The sequence below is a fragment of the Apium graveolens genome, chromosome 4, assembly GCF_009905375.1.
Source record: "Apium graveolens cultivar Ventura chromosome 4, ASM990537v1, whole genome shotgun sequence".
In the NCBI taxonomy this organism is placed as follows: Eukaryota; Viridiplantae; Streptophyta; class Magnoliopsida; order Apiales; family Apiaceae; genus Apium; species Apium graveolens.
The window spans coordinates 144,581,434-144,599,505 of NC_133650.1; positions in this window are offsets into that span (position 1 = coordinate 144,581,434).

An 18,072-nucleotide genomic window follows, 5' to 3' on the forward strand; every position below is an offset into this window, starting at 1 on the left:
CTGTTAAAAATAAAGTGAGAAAAACTGTGTTTATAAGGTGTTTGATAAAATGCCTGTATGAAAAAGAGCTTCAGAGAATATTAGTGGGTGTGAGAAAATAAGAGAGATAAAAGAATGAGAGAAGTAGGTAAAAGATTGTAAAATTGTTTAACTTTCTTATTTATACAACCCACGTGAAGTATGGCAGATAGTTTACACCTGGAAATATGTGAACAGTCAATAGTTAAAGCATGAGTTAGTGGGCACGAGAAATAAGTAATAATTACTGTGCACATTAAGTTTTTCAAGACAAACACGTTTACCACTAACCCAAATGATTATGACTGTTTTTATCTCACCTAATTATATTATGATTAATTATGACCGTTACAGTATTTACCACAAGTAAGTCATGTAAAAAATAATGCCATGTAAGCATCAGAGTTTCCATCAGAATTTAATATCAGAACTTGACTATTATCAGATTTTAACAGTCATCAGAACATGGCTTCTGTACTCAAAAAGTGAATGTCTGTTTCTGTGATTCTTTATACAAATACTGACTTGTTTCTTCAGAGTTTAATCATCAGAACTTCCATCAGAACTTTTCCTCAGAATTTATGCATTTGACACTTAACTGTTTATATGAAACAACTTGATCACCATAGTAATTTTCATCATTCATATGGAGTGAGAATGTGTGCATTCACAAAATATCAGATAAAGATTAAAGTCTGATATACTTCAGTACATCTTAGAAATAAGGCATAACTAAGAAAAGTGCTTAAAATCTGTCATTAATAATGAAGTCTACTATAGGATAAATTTGTGCATGAGTCCACCTCAACTGTTTGTGCTCATTTTATGCATCTTTTAGAATTCTTTTTCACAGTGGCTTCTCAGTGTAAATGAGTCACAACTGCTATAATAATTTATGCTATTATCACAATATTTCTCCAATAAGCAGAGAATGTGAAAAGTCACCAAGAAAGATTTATTTGCTTTTCTAATGGATATTACTTAATACCACCAATGCACTTGGGTCTTCCCTTCCACATATTTACTCTAGATCTCAAAGGAGTACCTGACTTTAATTTTCTTTTTTTTCTTTTCTTTAGATAAGTGAGGCTTATCAGCATTTAGTTTATCCTTAAGATCTATTGACATCAGAATTTGACAGATAAGAAACAGGAATCTAGTTTGTGACTTAGTAATAAGATACACAACAAAGTAAATTTGACTAAGCTCAAAATCAGAATTTGCTTGTGTTAATGAATTTCCACATAACAACTAATTCAGACCTGGGATTTCTAGTATGTTAAAGACTACTAGATCAGCATCTAGCACAATAATCCTCATTGGTTTGAATAGTTACAGAACATTCAAATCACTATCAGAGTATATAGATCCACATCAGATAATAATCAGCATTTAATGTATTTGAATTTAAGCACAAATTACATGAAGATAAGACAATCTGTAAACACTGATCATAAAGTCTGATGCATGAGAACAAAAACTAAGCAGATTTAGAGAAAGAACCTGAAACCATTCCAAGTTCATTTACCAGTCTAGTGAAAGTAGCTTCATATAATGGTTTAGTGAAGAAATCTGCTAGTTGTTGATCTGTTGGAACAAAATGTAATTCCACTGTACCTTCCATCACATGTTCCCTTATGAAATGGTACCTAATGCTGATGTGCTTTGTCATTGAGTGATGAACTAGATTACCTGTCATAGCAATAGCACTTTGATTATCACAGTAAATAGGTATTTTAGAAAATTCTAACCCATAATACAGTAACTGATTCTTCATCCAAAGAATCTGTGCACAACTGTTTCCTGCAATAATATATTCTACTTCTGCAGTTGATGTGGAAATTGATTTCTGTTTCTTGTTAAACCAAGAAACCAATCTACCTCCAAGAAATTGGCAACTTCCACTAGTGGTTTTCCTGTCTATTTTGCATCCTGCAAAATCTGTATCTGAGTAACCTATTAGCTTAAAATCTGATTCTCTAGGATACCACAATCCTAGATCAGTTGTACCCTAGAGGTACTTGAAAATTCTTTTCACAACTATTAGATGAGGTTCTCTTGGATCAGCCTAATATCTTGCATAAAGACAGGTAACATAAATAATATCAGGTCTACTTGCAGTTAAATAGAGCAAAGAGTCAATCATACCTCTGTAGTTAGTAATATCTACTGATGAACTAGTATCTTTATCTAATTTGGTTGCAGTGGCCATGGGAGTGGATGTAGTTGAACTGTCTTGCATTTCAAATTTCTTGAGTAAATTTCTAATGTACTTGGATTGACAATTAAAAGTACCTTCTTCATTTTGCTTGACTTGAAGTCCCAGAAAATAGCTAAGTTCTCCCATCATACTCATTTAATATCTTGACTGCATTAGCTTTGCAAATCTTTCACAGATCTTGGCATTTCTAGAACCAAATATGATATCATCAACATATATCTGTACCAAAAGTAAGTCCTTTCCATGGTTGAGGTAGAACAGAGTTTTATCAATTGTACCTCTGTGAAATCCACTTTCCAGAAGGAATTGAGCTAAAGTCTCATACCATGCTCTTGGAGCTTGCTTAAGGCCATAAAGTGCTTTGTCTAATCTGTAGACATGATTTGGAAATTTTGGATCTTCAAATCCTGGAGGTTGTTCAACATATACCTCTTCTTCCAATTCTCCATTGAGAAAAGCACTTTTCACATCCATTTGAAAGACTTTAAAATTTTTGTGAGTAGCATAAGCCAAAAAGATTCTTATGGCTTCCAATCTAGCAATTGGTGCAAATGTTTCATCTTAATCAATACCCTCCTTTTGAGAGTAAACCTTAGCAACCATCCTTGCTTTGTTCCTTGTAATTAGGCCATCACTGTCAGTTTTATTTCTGAATACCCATTTTATGCCAACAATGGATCTGTTCTTTGGTCTTGGCACTAGGGTCCAGACTTTATTTCTTTCAAATTCATTTAACTCTTCCTGCATTGCTTGCACCCAATCAACATCTTGAAGAGCTTCTTCCACTTTCTTTGGTTCAGTCTAAGATAGAAAAGAATGATAGAGACATTCATTTGATGTTGTAGTTCTAGTTCTGACACCTGCTTCAGGATCTCCAATTATTAAGTCAGGTGTATATGATTTGGTCCACTTCCTTGCAGATGGAAGTTGATTTCTAGAACTAGATCCTCCCCCATGATCCATGCTGTCTCCATCAGCATTTTATGATGCTTCCCTATAGTTATGCTCTCTAAGACTTCAAAATTTGAGTTAGATTCTCCAGGATTTGAAGAATAAGAGTTTCAAGAATTATCAGAATTTGGCTCATCAGAACTTGAAGAGCCAGTGACAGGTTCTAATGCTTCTTGAGAATCTTGAGTTGTGGTAGGATCTTCAGCTTGCTCCCCCTGGACAGGTGCATTTTCCTTTGGAGTTTTTACCACAGTTTCAATGACATCAGAACTTAACCCGTCAGAACTTACAGAATTAGAGTTTAAGTCATCAGAATTTACAGTATCAGAGTTTAAATCTTCATTTTCAAATCTCAGCTGATCATGATCATTGAAATCTTCAAGTCCAGTAATCTTCTTATCATCAAAAGATACATTGATAGATTTTATGACAACCCTTGTTCTTAAATTGTAGACTTTGAAGGCTTTTGTGGAAAGTGGATAGCCAAAAAAATTCCTTCATCAGCTTTTAGATCAAATTTTGACAGCTGTTCAGGATGAGTCTTAAAAACAAAACACTTACAACCAAATACATGAAAGTATTTCAGATTTGGCTTTTTTTCTTCACCATCTTATATGGTGTTTTTCCATGCTTGTTTATGAGAGTAGAATTCTGTGTAAAATAAGCTGTCTGCACAGCTTCAGCCCAAAAGTAGGTTGGTAGCTTTGCTTCATCAAGCATAGTTCGTGCAGCTTCAATGAAAGTCCTGTTCTTTCTTTCTACAACTCCATTTTGCTGTGGAGTTCCAGGTGTAGAAAATTCCTGTTTGATTCCATGCTCTTTGCAGAACTCTTCCATGATTGAATTCTTGAACTCAGTGCCATTATCACTTCTTATAATTTTAACAGAGTCTTTGACCAACTTATCCAGCTGTCTGACATGATCAGTTAGAGTAAATGCAGTTTCATTCTTCTTGTGCAAGTAATACACCCAAGTGTACCTTGTGAACTCATCCACTATAACCATAGCATATTTCTTCTTTGCAATAGACATGACATTGACTGGACCAAATAGATTAACATGCAGTAGTTGATAAGGCTTAAGAATTGAAGATTCAGTTTTGCTCTTGAAAGAAGATTTTCTTTGTTTTGCCTTTTAACATGAATCACAAAGGCCATCAGGAGCAAAAACTGATTTTGGCAGTCCTCTCACAAGATCTTTCTTTACAAGCTCATTTTTGTAGTGGAAATTTAAATGAGAGAGTCTTTTGTACCAATTCCAGCTTTCTTCAATTGATGCTCTACTCAACAGAAAGATTGCAGAACCATCAGAACTTGTTGAAAGTCTGGCTTCATAAATGTTACCATGCATGTAACCTTTCAGAACCACTTTGCCTGTAGAATTACTTACAACTTCACAGTGTTCTTCAAAAATATCCACATGATAACCTCTGTCACAGATTTGACTCACACTTAGCAGATTGTGTTTAAGTCCTGAGATAAGAGCTACTGATTCAATGATGACATTTCCAAGATTGATATTGCCCTATCCCAGAGTTTTTCCCATGTTGCCATCTCCATAAGAAACTCATGGGCCAGCTTTCTCCACAAAGTCTGAAAGCAGGGCTTTATTTCCAGTCATATGTCCTGAACATCCACTGTCCAGCACTAGGATATCTTTCCTGTTGCCCTACAATCACAAAGACCACTATTGGTTAGTTTTAAGGACTCAGACTTGCTTGGATCCTTTGGCCTTTTTAAGTTTGTTTGCATTTGTAGCGGATTTAGTTTCAGAGTTTATGTTAACATGCTGTTAATCATAATTTATATCAGACTTTGCATCAGACTTTACACTAGAAGGAATTAAAGTAACTTTCTTCAAAGAAGGTCTTATTTGATAATAATCATAGTACAGACTATGATATTCCTTACAAGTATAAATGGAATGCCATAAACTACCACAATGAAAACAAGGATTTTGTGGTTTAAACCTAATAGACTGACTTTAACTCCTGATCTAGGAGTTAAAGAGTTTATATCTTTATTTTTCCTGCAAAAAAAGCAAGATGGTTAGAGTTTCCACAGTTATAACATTTCTTTCTAGGAGCATTAAAAACAGGCATATAATTATTGCTTTTGTTCACACCTTCCTTTCCATTCCTATTTTTCCTAGCTTCCTTTACCTTGTTGACATTCCTAATCTCTTTCAGCTTATGCTTTAGCTGATTCTTTGTCATTAAGCCTATGTTGACTTCAGCTGGTTTATCCTGTTTTAATTTGTCAGAAGTTGACTTATCTTTGACTTCTGTCACAGACTCTTTCATCTTTTCAGAATCAGACTTTACAGTTTTTTATACAAACTTAACAGGATTTACCTTTGGCTTAACATTCTATCTAACATCAATTGGCTCAATTTGTTCAGTTCCTTTTTCACTTTTATCATCTCCATAACCTAAGCTCTCTTTCCAGTTTCCACTACTTAATAAATTCTGAGTTGTTCTGCCAGAGTTAGTCCAAGTTCTGATAATCTCTCTTTCCTTTTCTAAGTCAGCTTTTAGAGACTCATTCAATTTTAACACTTCATCTCTAACATATAAAGCATCATCTTTTTCTTTCTTAGTTTGATGAAGAAATACTAACTCTTTTTCTAAATAATCATTTCTCTTTTTATAAGCAAGATTTTCAGATGTTAATCTTTCACATGTTAAAGTCTGATCTCTATAACTAATGAACATGGTTTTAAGATATAATCTCAACTCAGTAATATCATCAGTATGGAAGGCATAAGTTATTTGAGGTAACTTCAATTCAGCAGTTTCAGGACTGCTATCAACATTTGCCATCAGGGCATAGTTCACCTCATGTTCAGAATCTGAAGTGTCTGTCCAGCTTTTCTTTGTGACAAGTGCCTTGCCTTTTTCACTTTTTCCTTTCTTGCAGTCAGGAGATATGTGGCCTCTTTCACCACAGTTGTAGCATTTGACATTTGAGTTGTCTCCTCTGTCAGACTTTCCTCCCTTGCCTTCAGACTTTCTGAACCCTTTCTTATCAGAACTTCCACTTTTCCTGGAAAACTTCTTGCCTTTTCTGAATTTCCTGTAGGCTATGTTTGTGATACCCTTTACCATAAGAGCACACAATTTCATCATCTCTTTATCAGCATCTATTTCAGGTAAACTTTCAGTTTCTGAATTATCATCATCTGAATATGATGACTCAGAATCAGACTTTATGATGAGAGCCTTTCCTTTGCCCCTTTTTGAGGTAGCCATTTTGGGAGATTCCTCCTCATCCTTAAGAGCAACTGTCCTTGACTTTCTTCCATGCCTCTTGCTCCTTTGATCCATCTCATGTTCATAAGTCTTGAGCATACCATAAATTTCATCAAGAGTAGTTTCAATAAGGTCATAGTTGTCTCTTATGGTAGTAGACTTCAAATCCCAATTTTCAGGAAGAGCTAAAAGGAATTTTAGATTTGAATCTTCAAGATCATATTCCTTGTCCACTAGTGACATATCATTCAAGAGTTTGACAAACCTGTCATATAAGTGCTCATACTCTTGAGTGTGTTTTGTCCTCCTATTCTTCTTGATTGCATCAGTTCCCTGGCATCTTGTCTCCAAAGCATCCCATATCTCCTTTGCAGTTTTACAATTAATTATCCTGTTTGACATGACATTGTCAATGGAACTATGTAGTAAATGCCTTACCCTTGCATCCATGGCAATAGATGAGATGTCTTCAGTTGTGTACTCACCTTTCTCCTTTGGTATGGTCTTTGTTGGTTGATCAGCAACTATAACAGAGAGCTTGGTAGGCTTATGTGGTCCTTCATTAATTCTGTCAAGGTATTCTGGATCTGTAGCTTCCAGAAATATAGCCATCTTCACTTTCCATATGGGATACTCAGAAGGTCTCAGTATGGGAATCCTAATAGTCTCATATCGACTGTTGGTTTGAGTCTTTTGAGTTTCTTCAGTTTTGGTGGGCTTGGTTGGAGTTTGTGCTTCTTCAGACATGATTGTTTGGATCTTTACTGTATGTGTGTTAACAGAAAAGCTCTGATACCAATTGTTAGGTCACACAACACTGTAGAAGGGGGTTGAATACAGTGTTTATACAATCAAATCGATTTAACACAAGTATGTAACAAATATCAAGTATATTGAATAAACTTTGTTACAATAAGAACTGTTATTCTCTCTCAGTGATGAACATATATCACTAAGAGCTGCTAGGTTACAATGTATAATCTTCTCGATAATGATAACACATATAGTGTAAACCCTAAGCCTGTGTTTATATAGTACACAGTTACAAGATAACTTCTAATTGATATGGAATTTAATTATGTCTCCTAAAATATATCAATCAGATATCTTCTACAAGTCTTCCAATCTTCTAACTCTTTCCATGCATATCTTCTTTTGTTTTAGTCTTGATCTTCTACTGTAAATCAGCTTCCTTCCTTATATGAAAGACTCCCCGCACTTAAGTTCTGATATGACCTTAAGTTCTGATATTAAGTTCTGACTTCCAGTAAGTCCTGATTTCAGTAAATCCTGATATGTCCTTTTTTTAAGATCTGAAAACTAAACATGAATCATATTATACATGACATCAAATATATCTAACAAAGGTGGACAAACTCATCTTTTATGCTGATTTTGTAATTCTTGATTTCGAGGAGGATAAAAAGATTCCTTGGGAAGACCTTTCTTGGCTACTGGACGAACCTTGATAGATATGCAGAAGGGTGAGCTCACTATGCAAGTACTGGAACAGGATGTGACGTTCAATGTTTTCAATGCCATGAAATTCCCTACTAAAAATGAGGAGTGCTTAAAGGTGGAATTCGTTGATTCTGTGATTACTTCAGAACTTGATCAATTTCTAAGGTCAGATGCCTTATAAAAGGCCTTGTTGGGGAATTCAGATAGTGAAGATGACGAAGGTAATGAGCAATTACAATATTTGAATGCTTCTCCTTGGAAGCGAAGGCTGGATATGCCATTTGAATCTCTTGGATTGGAAAAGCTGAAGAATTCTCTAAAATGCCTCAAGCCATCTATTGAGGAAGCTCCTACACTCGAGCTTAAGCCTTTGCTTGAACACTTAAGGTATGCTTTTTTAGGAAATGCATCTACTTTGATGGTAATTATTGCATCTGAACTTTCAGGTAGTGATGAGGAAAAGTTCTTGAGAATTCTGAGAGAGTTCAAATTGGCAATTGGATAGACTATAGCAGATATAAAGGGAATCATCCCTTCTTATTCCATGCATAAAATTCTGCTAAAGGAAGAAAGAAAGCCAGCTGTTGAGCAGAAGAGAAGGATGAATCCGATCATGAAAGAAGTTGTGAAGAAGGAAATTCTTAAGTGGCTAGATGCAGGGATCATTTATCCCATTTCTGACATTTCTTGGTGTCAGTGTTTGTGCCCTAGAGACAACACTATGATGTTTTAGTTTAAGACATTAGGATTATTAATGTTTATGTTCTATTGATTATTCTCTTTATAATTTATTAATTCTTAATTTACTGCGATATAAATGTTAGATTAATTAAAGTCCTTGGAATATGATATGCAATTCTATATCTCTATGTACGTGACTTAGAAATGAGATTATGAGAATAATATAAATATTCCTAAAGGTCCCTAGTCGAGTATTATTATTAAGGGACAATAATAATGCATTAAGATGGGTGTGTTTGTTGACTGATGATCACATCTCATTGATCATATGTATAGTGATACTAAAGTAAAAAACACAGGAAGATGTATATGTACATGGTGCTGGATAGACCCAGTGTGAGATTCTACATGTCTGTTGTGTCATAAGTAATTCTCACAGTGATATGAGAAATATGAATGATCTAGATGGGATTTAACCCTCCTATTTTAGGAGTGATATTATTGGCCTCTTGTGTGAGCTAGACTATGAAATGCATGGCCACGCTCAAATATTGATTTGATATGATAGTCTACTCATTGATCATGGAAACTTGGATTAAACTATGATGAGGATGACACATTACATGCCTCTAGTTTAATCTATAATATTTGGTTAAAGGGATTATATTACATTGTACATTATTCACAAAAGGTTTAATCGATCACCGATTCAATTATTATTACTTGGGTAGCAATGATGTATTACTAGATGCCGCTCATTGTTTACGATTTTAAATTAGATTTAAAATTTGTTTCCAACGTAATAATAACCTATAGGGTCACCCACTAAGAATGCTTGAAAGATTATTTAATTTAAATTGGATTTAAATTATATTAAAGTAATTCGAATTATTTATAATATTAATTAAGTATGACTTTATTAATTAGTGAAATATTGATATTCAAATTTACTAATATTAATTATGAAATTTATTTGTTAAATAGTTAAGTGAGACTTAATTATAATACAAGTAGGAATTTCGAATTAATAATAACTCCTAATTAGTTAAGAGTTATAATTCATTTTTCTACTCACTATATCATATCTCTTGTGTGGCTGATTTTTTGGAATGCAAGATTTTTACTAAAACCCTAGCCACCAAGATAGAAGATGGAGATAGCAAGAAGAAATGAGTTTGTGCTAGTACACATCCAATCCTTGAGTTCAAACATTCGTGTGGATACCGATAGAGCGGAGATCGCGAGAGCAGGATGCGTGGTGATTGAACAAGCTTTGGATCTCCATTAGCCAACTAATTGGTAATGCTTCTTAAGGTAAACAATCTGATCTACGAATTAAATATTTTTGCATGGATCATGCGGTGGGTTTCAGAAATTCTGATTTTTTTACGTTTTTAATTAATGTTTCCGTTGTGTTTATGTGCTCGAAACCCAACAATGGCATCAGAGCTACTTGCGAAAAGTGTTTAATTCATTTATGTGATTACTGGTTTTATGATGATAACATGTATACAATATTCCATGACTGTTATGTTTGCGATTTTGTATGTTTTACATGTTGTTATGTTTATATATATATATATATATTGAATATATGATATTCATGAGAGTTGTATAATTATATGATGATTATATATACTGATATATACAATTTTTTGTGTTTGTTCTTATTATAAGAATCGTATTTGATACGATTATGAATCGGATGCAGCGGATTTGATGAAATCTGTGTCTTGTGTCCGATTTTGGCGAAAGAATGCGCTATTTCATATGTAATCGAGCGTCTGAACGTAACTGAAGCTATCATCGACTTATCTGTAGGGCGTTTGACGTCATTTAGGCCTTTAATCTGCGATTTAATGTTTTCAGATTTAATTTTGAATTTTCTGATTTTTTTTAATATTTGCTTTTTATGATTAGATCATGATGGGTATGATATGTTAAGATCAGATTATGTGTTTTAACATGTTATTTTGTGTCAATTGAGCATGGTGGATGGTTATGGCTTATGACCTTAGGTTAATGGTTTTGGTTTTTCAAATACGGCTTGCATGTCATTTAATTTGTAATTATTAAATCTCGAATGTAACTCGAGTTCATCTTGTAAGTTCATTAGATTAGTTTTCATATTTCATTCTTGTAATGTACATGAAGACATGAAGATTTGAATATCAAGGGTAATCCCACACGGAGGCCATTCAATGAAGCATTACAAGAAAGAAGATATGTAATAGTTAGCCTGTATTTATTTTCCACCTTAGATTGACCTAAATCTTTGTCATTAGCTTGATAAAGATCACATAGGATGAATCCATAACCAACCACGTTTATTTATTGCACTTTAAATATATATGCACATATGATGAATGTATGTGTAGAGTAGTTTATAAAGATGCATGCTTAATTAGAGTAAGGATGTATGTATTACATACGACACCCATGCCATGGTTGATAAACAAGATAAAATCTATAACGATTCAAGATTTTAAAATGAACAAACGATTATGAGATTCTCCTATTTATGAAACACGGAATTAAATACAAATTTTCTTTGTTTCTGATTTGGGGCGATTTTGTCAAAAGCGAGTTCATTGAACTTGTAAGGTTGTGGGTTTTAAGCGAGACCGTTGTGACCCCCTCACTACCTGGAAATTAAACCATTGACGAATATTGATTTGAAGTATTTTATTCAAGGAAAAAATGGGAATCTCTTTATGATGGGATCATGATCGTTTTAAAATTAAAAAAACCCTAAAGTTAATATCAAGTTGATCAGATGCCTTCCAATGAGTCCAATGCGTTAACCCCTAGATCGACCAAGAGTGGGTTCGCCAAAGCGAAGTACTCCTATCTATTGTGGGAGATGCGTTGAAGTATATTGATACTTTTTGACTATTGGGTTTGACTTAACCAAGTTATCACAATAGGATTATGAACTTAGAGGCATAGAGTTTGGCGAGATTTATTAGATAAATATGAACAAATGTTGTTCCACCAAGCTATCCAAGAGTTATATAGTTGATATAATTGACAAATGTTGTCTACCTAAATAATCATGTTTTAGGAGAAAAGCCAAAGCTAACCTAACGCGTGGTGAAATATGGATCTTGGCTCACTAGAAAGGATATATAAGATATTTTTTCCGAATTAATAGTTAGGGCTATTGATTTGATAAAAATAGTGGGATATATATATTTTAAATATATATATGAATAATCACTTGAACATAACTTAATGATCATCTGTAGACTAAGTCATTTTATGCACTTTAATATTGTAGATATCAAATGACAAATAACATAAATAACTTCTCTATATAATAGTCCTTGAGAAGGACAAGCTGACATGAAATAATTTCCTCGATTGACATGGGAACTTGAGGATTGTCCTCGGGTTCAAGGATGTCACTCAAACCCCTCCCTTATTTCCTCTAGCTGGGAATGAAACATGTGCAGAAAAAAATGCTTACCAGATTCAAATTAATTATGCAACTGATGTTTCATGTCTCATGCTTGTAATTATGAGTGTTGAGCTTTAGAAGCAACAAGAGCATAATAATGCTTATGATATGATTGAGCACCTTCAAAAGATGTATGAAGGATAGGCTCATCAGAAAGATTTGACAATAATAAGGCACCATACTTTTGCATTAATGGGAGAATCATATCCGGTTGGACCACATGTTCTAAAGGTGATATGCATACGTACCTTGATATTTGGGTTTCAAGAATGGTCTAGAGATTCAGCTTGATTTGATCAAACGATCTTTGAACAAATTCTAATTTCAGTTTGTTAAGAAAAAAAGGAATGAGATAGATAGAACACTCACTGAGTTGTTAAGCATGTTTAGAAGTGCTGAAAATACACGGTAAAACATGAATTACGTCCATATTGATGATGTACACATGGAATGCAAATGGGAAATGAAAGTAGACAGGCAATGTGAAGATTTGATCTTATTCGGTGCCAAACCAAAGTCCAATCCCAAAGGGCTTTTGAAGCCTAATAGTGGTGTTGCTAAAAGAGATGATTGTGATTTCTGTGGAAATAATGGATGAAGGGAAGTTAAATTGTCGAGCTTATTTAGAAGATCTAAAGAAGAAGACTAGCAATGGTCAAGCTTCAGGTATAGGTTAGAATTAGAACAAAAGTTGTTGCTCTAGTTGAAGGAACTCGATACTTAATTTTGCCCATAAGGCGAGATTGAGAACTTGATAAACTGTTATTAAGTGCCTGCCTTTAACGGATACATTAAGTCAATTTCTTGTCAGAACAAGAAAGGTTTTCATTTTAATTAAATAAATAATAGTTGTTTATTATATTTCAATGATAAGACTTATAATGTTGCACAATTAGTTAACAATTTATATGTTCTAAGTTGACTCAAATCAAACATTACCTCTAGCATTTTCGTTAAGCCATATTAATGAGAAACGCATTTCTGAGTTACATATAGATGAATACTTGGATAAGTTTGCTTTGAATCATACAGAAGATACGAACTTTGTCTCATTGGCAAAATGACTAAAGCTTCTTTTACCTGATCAGGTGAAAGGGCCACAGAACGATTAAGACTTATACATAATGATGTATGTGGTTGAATGAATATAATGGCAAGGGGTGGCTTATACTACTTGATAACATTTACTGATGATTTCAGTAGAGATGGATATGTGGTTCTTATGCAGAACAAATCTGATTCTTTTGAAATGTTCAAAGAATATAAGGCCAAGTAGAAAAGCAAACAAGAGAAAAGTATAAAAGTTTTACGATCAGATCATGGAGGAGAATACTTAAACCTCAATTTTAAGAGTTTTTTGAAGGAGTGTGATAGTATATCATAACTTACTCCTTCTGGAATACCTCAATGGAATAGAGATTCTGAGAGGAGAAATCGTACCTTGTTGGACATAGTGCGATCGGTGATGAGTCAGGCGGATCTTCCATTCAGTTTCTAGGGTTATGCTCTAAAAACGGCTGCATATACACTTAACCAAGTTCTGACTAAAGCGGTTCAAAATACTCGGTATGAGATATAGAGTGATAAATGTCATAACATGTCATTTATGAAAATTTGGGGACGTGAAGCATTTGTAAAACGTTTAGCCTCTAACAAGCTCGGACCAAAATTAGATAGATGCTATTTTGTGGGATACCAAAGTGAGACTAGGGTATAGTTTTTATAATCCTTCCGAGAACAAAGTGTTTGTTACTTGGGCCGCTATATTTCTTGAGGGAGAACTACTTTCTAAGAAAATCAGTGGGAGGATAATACATCTCGATGAATATCGCGAACCACATGATAACATTGAACCAGAGTTGGAATAAGATCAGGATGTACATAAAAATGTTGAAAGTAATCCTGTCCAAGAAACACAGGTTATTCGTAGATCTAGTAGGATTCACCATGAGCCCGGGAGAAATTATGAATTTCTTTTGACTCAAGATGGTGATGTGATGCATACGGATAATGATAGGCCTCTCATCTACCATGATGCTATGAATAGTTCAGACTCCGAGAGATTGCTAGAGGCCATAAAATCCGAGACGGAATCAATGTTTCAAAATAAAGTATTAACTTTAGTTGATCCACTCGATGGGGTAAAACCTATAGGGTGCAAGCGGGTTTTTAAGAAGAAAACTAACATGGATGGTAAAGTACATACCTATAAGACGCTACTAGTGGCAAAAGGTTTCAAACAAATTCATGGTATAGACTATAATGAGATTTTTCACCGGTTACTATGGTGTCCATCAGGAATTTGTTAGCAATAGTTGTTTACTTTGACTATGAGATTTGGCAAATGGATGTCAAAAAAGCTTTCTTATATGGGAGCCTTGAAGAGGATGTATATATGATACAACCTGAGGGTTTTGTCGATCCAAAGTTTGTTAAGATAGTTTGTAATTGCTTCTATCTATTTATAGATTGAAGCAAGCCTCAAGGAGAATAAATATTCATTTTGATAAAATGGTCAAAGTGTTTGGCTTTATTCAAAATGAAGATGAACCATGTGTTTGCAAGAAGGTTAGTGGGAGCAATGTGACATTCCTAGTATTATATGTAGATGATATATAACAAATAAGGAATGTCATACCTTCTCTATAGGCTGTTAAGACTTGGTTGAGAAATAGTTTCTCGGTGAAAGTCTTATGCGATGCTACCTATATATTAGGGATCAAGATCTATAGAGATAGATTGAAAAGATTAATCGACCTAGTCGGAGTACATACATTGATAAAATATTGCATCATTTTAGGATGTAGGAGATAAAGAAATGATATGTTTCGATGTCTCATGGGATAGTGATCTCAAAAGATAACTACCCCCTAAATCATTAGATGATAAGGGTCATTTGAGAAAGCTCCATATGCTTTAGCAATTGGATCTATAATGTGTACAATGATATGTATTTATCCTGATGTTTCGTATACTTTGAGCATGACGAGCAGATACTAGTCTAATCCAGGTAATGGTCACTGGATTATTTTCAAGAATATTCTTAAGTACTTAAAGAGGACTAAAGATTTATTTTTGGTGTATGGAGAAGATAGGGAACTGGTTGTAAAGGGTTACACTGATACTAGTTTCTGAAGCTAATTTTTGGACAGATAAGGATGATTACGAGTTTATGTCTGTTTTGTGTTTTGTCTAAATATAATTGATGTTAGCTTGAATAGTTCAAAGCAAGAACATTGATGATTCTTTGGAAGCCGAATATATTGATATTTTTTTGAAACAACCATGGAGACTGTTTAGGCATGTCCGTAGGCAATATCACCTTATTAATGAGATTAATGATTAAGGATATATAAATGTTAAGTGCATATTAATGATAGTGTTACAGACCCGCTGACTAAGGCTTTGTCGCAGCAAAAGTATGATGGTCATACTAGTTCCATAAGTATTAGATACATGGGTGATTGGCTCTAGTGTAAGTGGGAGATTGTTAGTGTTTGTGCCCTAGAGACAACACTATGATGTTTTAGTTTAAGACATTAGGATTATTAATGTTTATGTTCTATCGATTATTCTCTTTATAATTTATTAATTCTTAATGTTAGGTCACACAACACTATAGAAGGGGGTTGAATATAGTGTTTATACAATCAAATCGATTTTAACACAAGTATGTAACAAAGATCAAGTATATTCAAATAAACTATGTTACAATATGAACTGTCACACCCCCTACTTAACAATACATAATATAAAACTATTACAATAGTTAAAAGAAAGTAAATACAACCGAATCCAAGATCTTACAGTTTAGGGTTTGGAACAACCCAACACTATTAACTACTACAACTGGTTTTAATATCGAGTCCTCACATAAAACTATCTCTTATTCTACCTGAGCTCGAACATACGCATCAGCATCTCAAGTCTTACGTGTTGTCTGCTTGAATTTAACCATAGCTGCTAGCTGTAATATCAGGGTGAAAGCAAGTAGTGAGCCAAATGCTAAACAAGTGCTAAACAATACGGTACTAAACATAAATCGAGATATATATAAAATAATAACAATGTGAAGATAGAGCTAATAATAATAATAGATGAACTTTTGGGTGATGGCATCATTTGTTTGTATCAAAACATTTCCAAAATCATTTCTTAATCAAAAACCATTTTATGACGCTACAGATTACAGCCGGTGATCAGCCGCGAAGTAATCCCGAACCTCGCTGGGTTCTAAAACATTAATGGGATCCCTAGGCAACTTTTAAGCCTACAATTTAAGTGTGGAAAGGACTTGCGTCTCAGTCCAGATCCACCATTTAAAGAAAACATTTGCCCCCCTTTGGGACTGAAAATCCAAATTTTTAATCATTTCAAAAACGGATGCCGATTGACAATTAATTTCTTAAACAATAAACATTTTTATCAAGGGGTATGAATCCACTTTGAAACACTGGAAATATGTCCACTAGGGCCATGATCCACTGGACTTTACTCTATCAGGGTAATTGAAAGGTTTTTGTTTACAAGGACTTTGACAAGGAGATTTAGTAAGGTTATCGGATAATATAGAAGAGTAATGCCAGACTAGGCTTAAAGCAATAGTTTTAGATAAGGTATAGGTATTAAAATGTCAAGAAGATAAGCATTACTGGTTCCAGGTATGATATAGGTGTTAAAATACAAAGAAAGTGATCATCAACTCAAGGTATAACAGGGTATCAAGCTTTAGGGTAAGGATAGGGTTATCAAGCAATCATTAAATTTTTTTAAGGAATGACTGTCTTCTAGGCTTCAAGCTGAGGTTACTGAGTATAACTTACACATGGTTCAACATCACAATTACTTGCAATAGACACTTGAGGGTTCATGGCATTTCTATATAATACGAAGATAGGTTTGAGAACCACTCGGTTCAAGTATAACAAGATAAATCAGAATACTCGAATTATATATAGGAACTAGTTATCACACATTTGCAGTGGAAACTAAAAAGCAGGTTGAATCACTTGCCTTTAGAAAGGCTAGACTGGACTGGCAGGTAGGAGCAACTGGAAGCTTTACTCGACCTTTATGGCAAGTTTACCCTCATCTCGAGATCCTACACAAATAATAATAACCTCATTATAATATATTCTCACCAACTCAACCTATTTGCAAACCGAAATTAAACACAATGGCACTTAGGCCTATATACACGCAATTTTTAATCACATTATAAACATAATAGTACACATAGCCACATATGCTTACATACCATATTTAAGTACCAAATAATATCACACACACCATATTGCAACACTAGGCTTGGATGATCTCGCTCCACAACTTAAGTCACTTGATCGCTAAACTAGACAAAATCTCCAAATTTTGGCATCCTAACTCGAAGTGCCTTTGCTAAACCATCCAATTCCTATTGACCCTAACTTGGGCCTTTCACTCTACTGGCTTTATGCTATCTTGCTACTATAGTGGTCAACCTAGGCCTCACTCATAAGTGATCTAAAAGTATGTGGTAGGTGAATGTGCTTATTATGGTAAATTTCAGAATGACATCTATGATTTCTTGGGTGCATTTGACACTCTTAAACTTCAAGTTTACCTCCAAAACTTCTACACTAGACTCTTCTGATCATAAGGCAACTCCCAAACTTGATGTGGCTCAAGGGCCTAGTTTGGCCTCCCTAGGCCTAAGCTTAAAGTCCATGGTTCCACTATTTTTCTGGGCAGAAAAGGTCCTGACTTGAACTAACTTGTGACACATTATTCTATCTCAAATTCTATGAACTATGGCTGGAAAAACTCCTCTAACACTCCCTCTAACTAAGGCCCAACAGGGCCTAATGAGGGCCTACCTATGACATGCTCAAAACTTCCCATTTCTAAATTGCAACAAAACTATCCCCTGCTGGACAGATTTTGTGATTCCACTCGTGCACCTAATCAAACGTCTTACAAACATCCAAAACACACCTAAAAACTATTTTATACTCCTAGGGCTAGCTTCTGGTTGCTTGGGCCTCAAAGTGC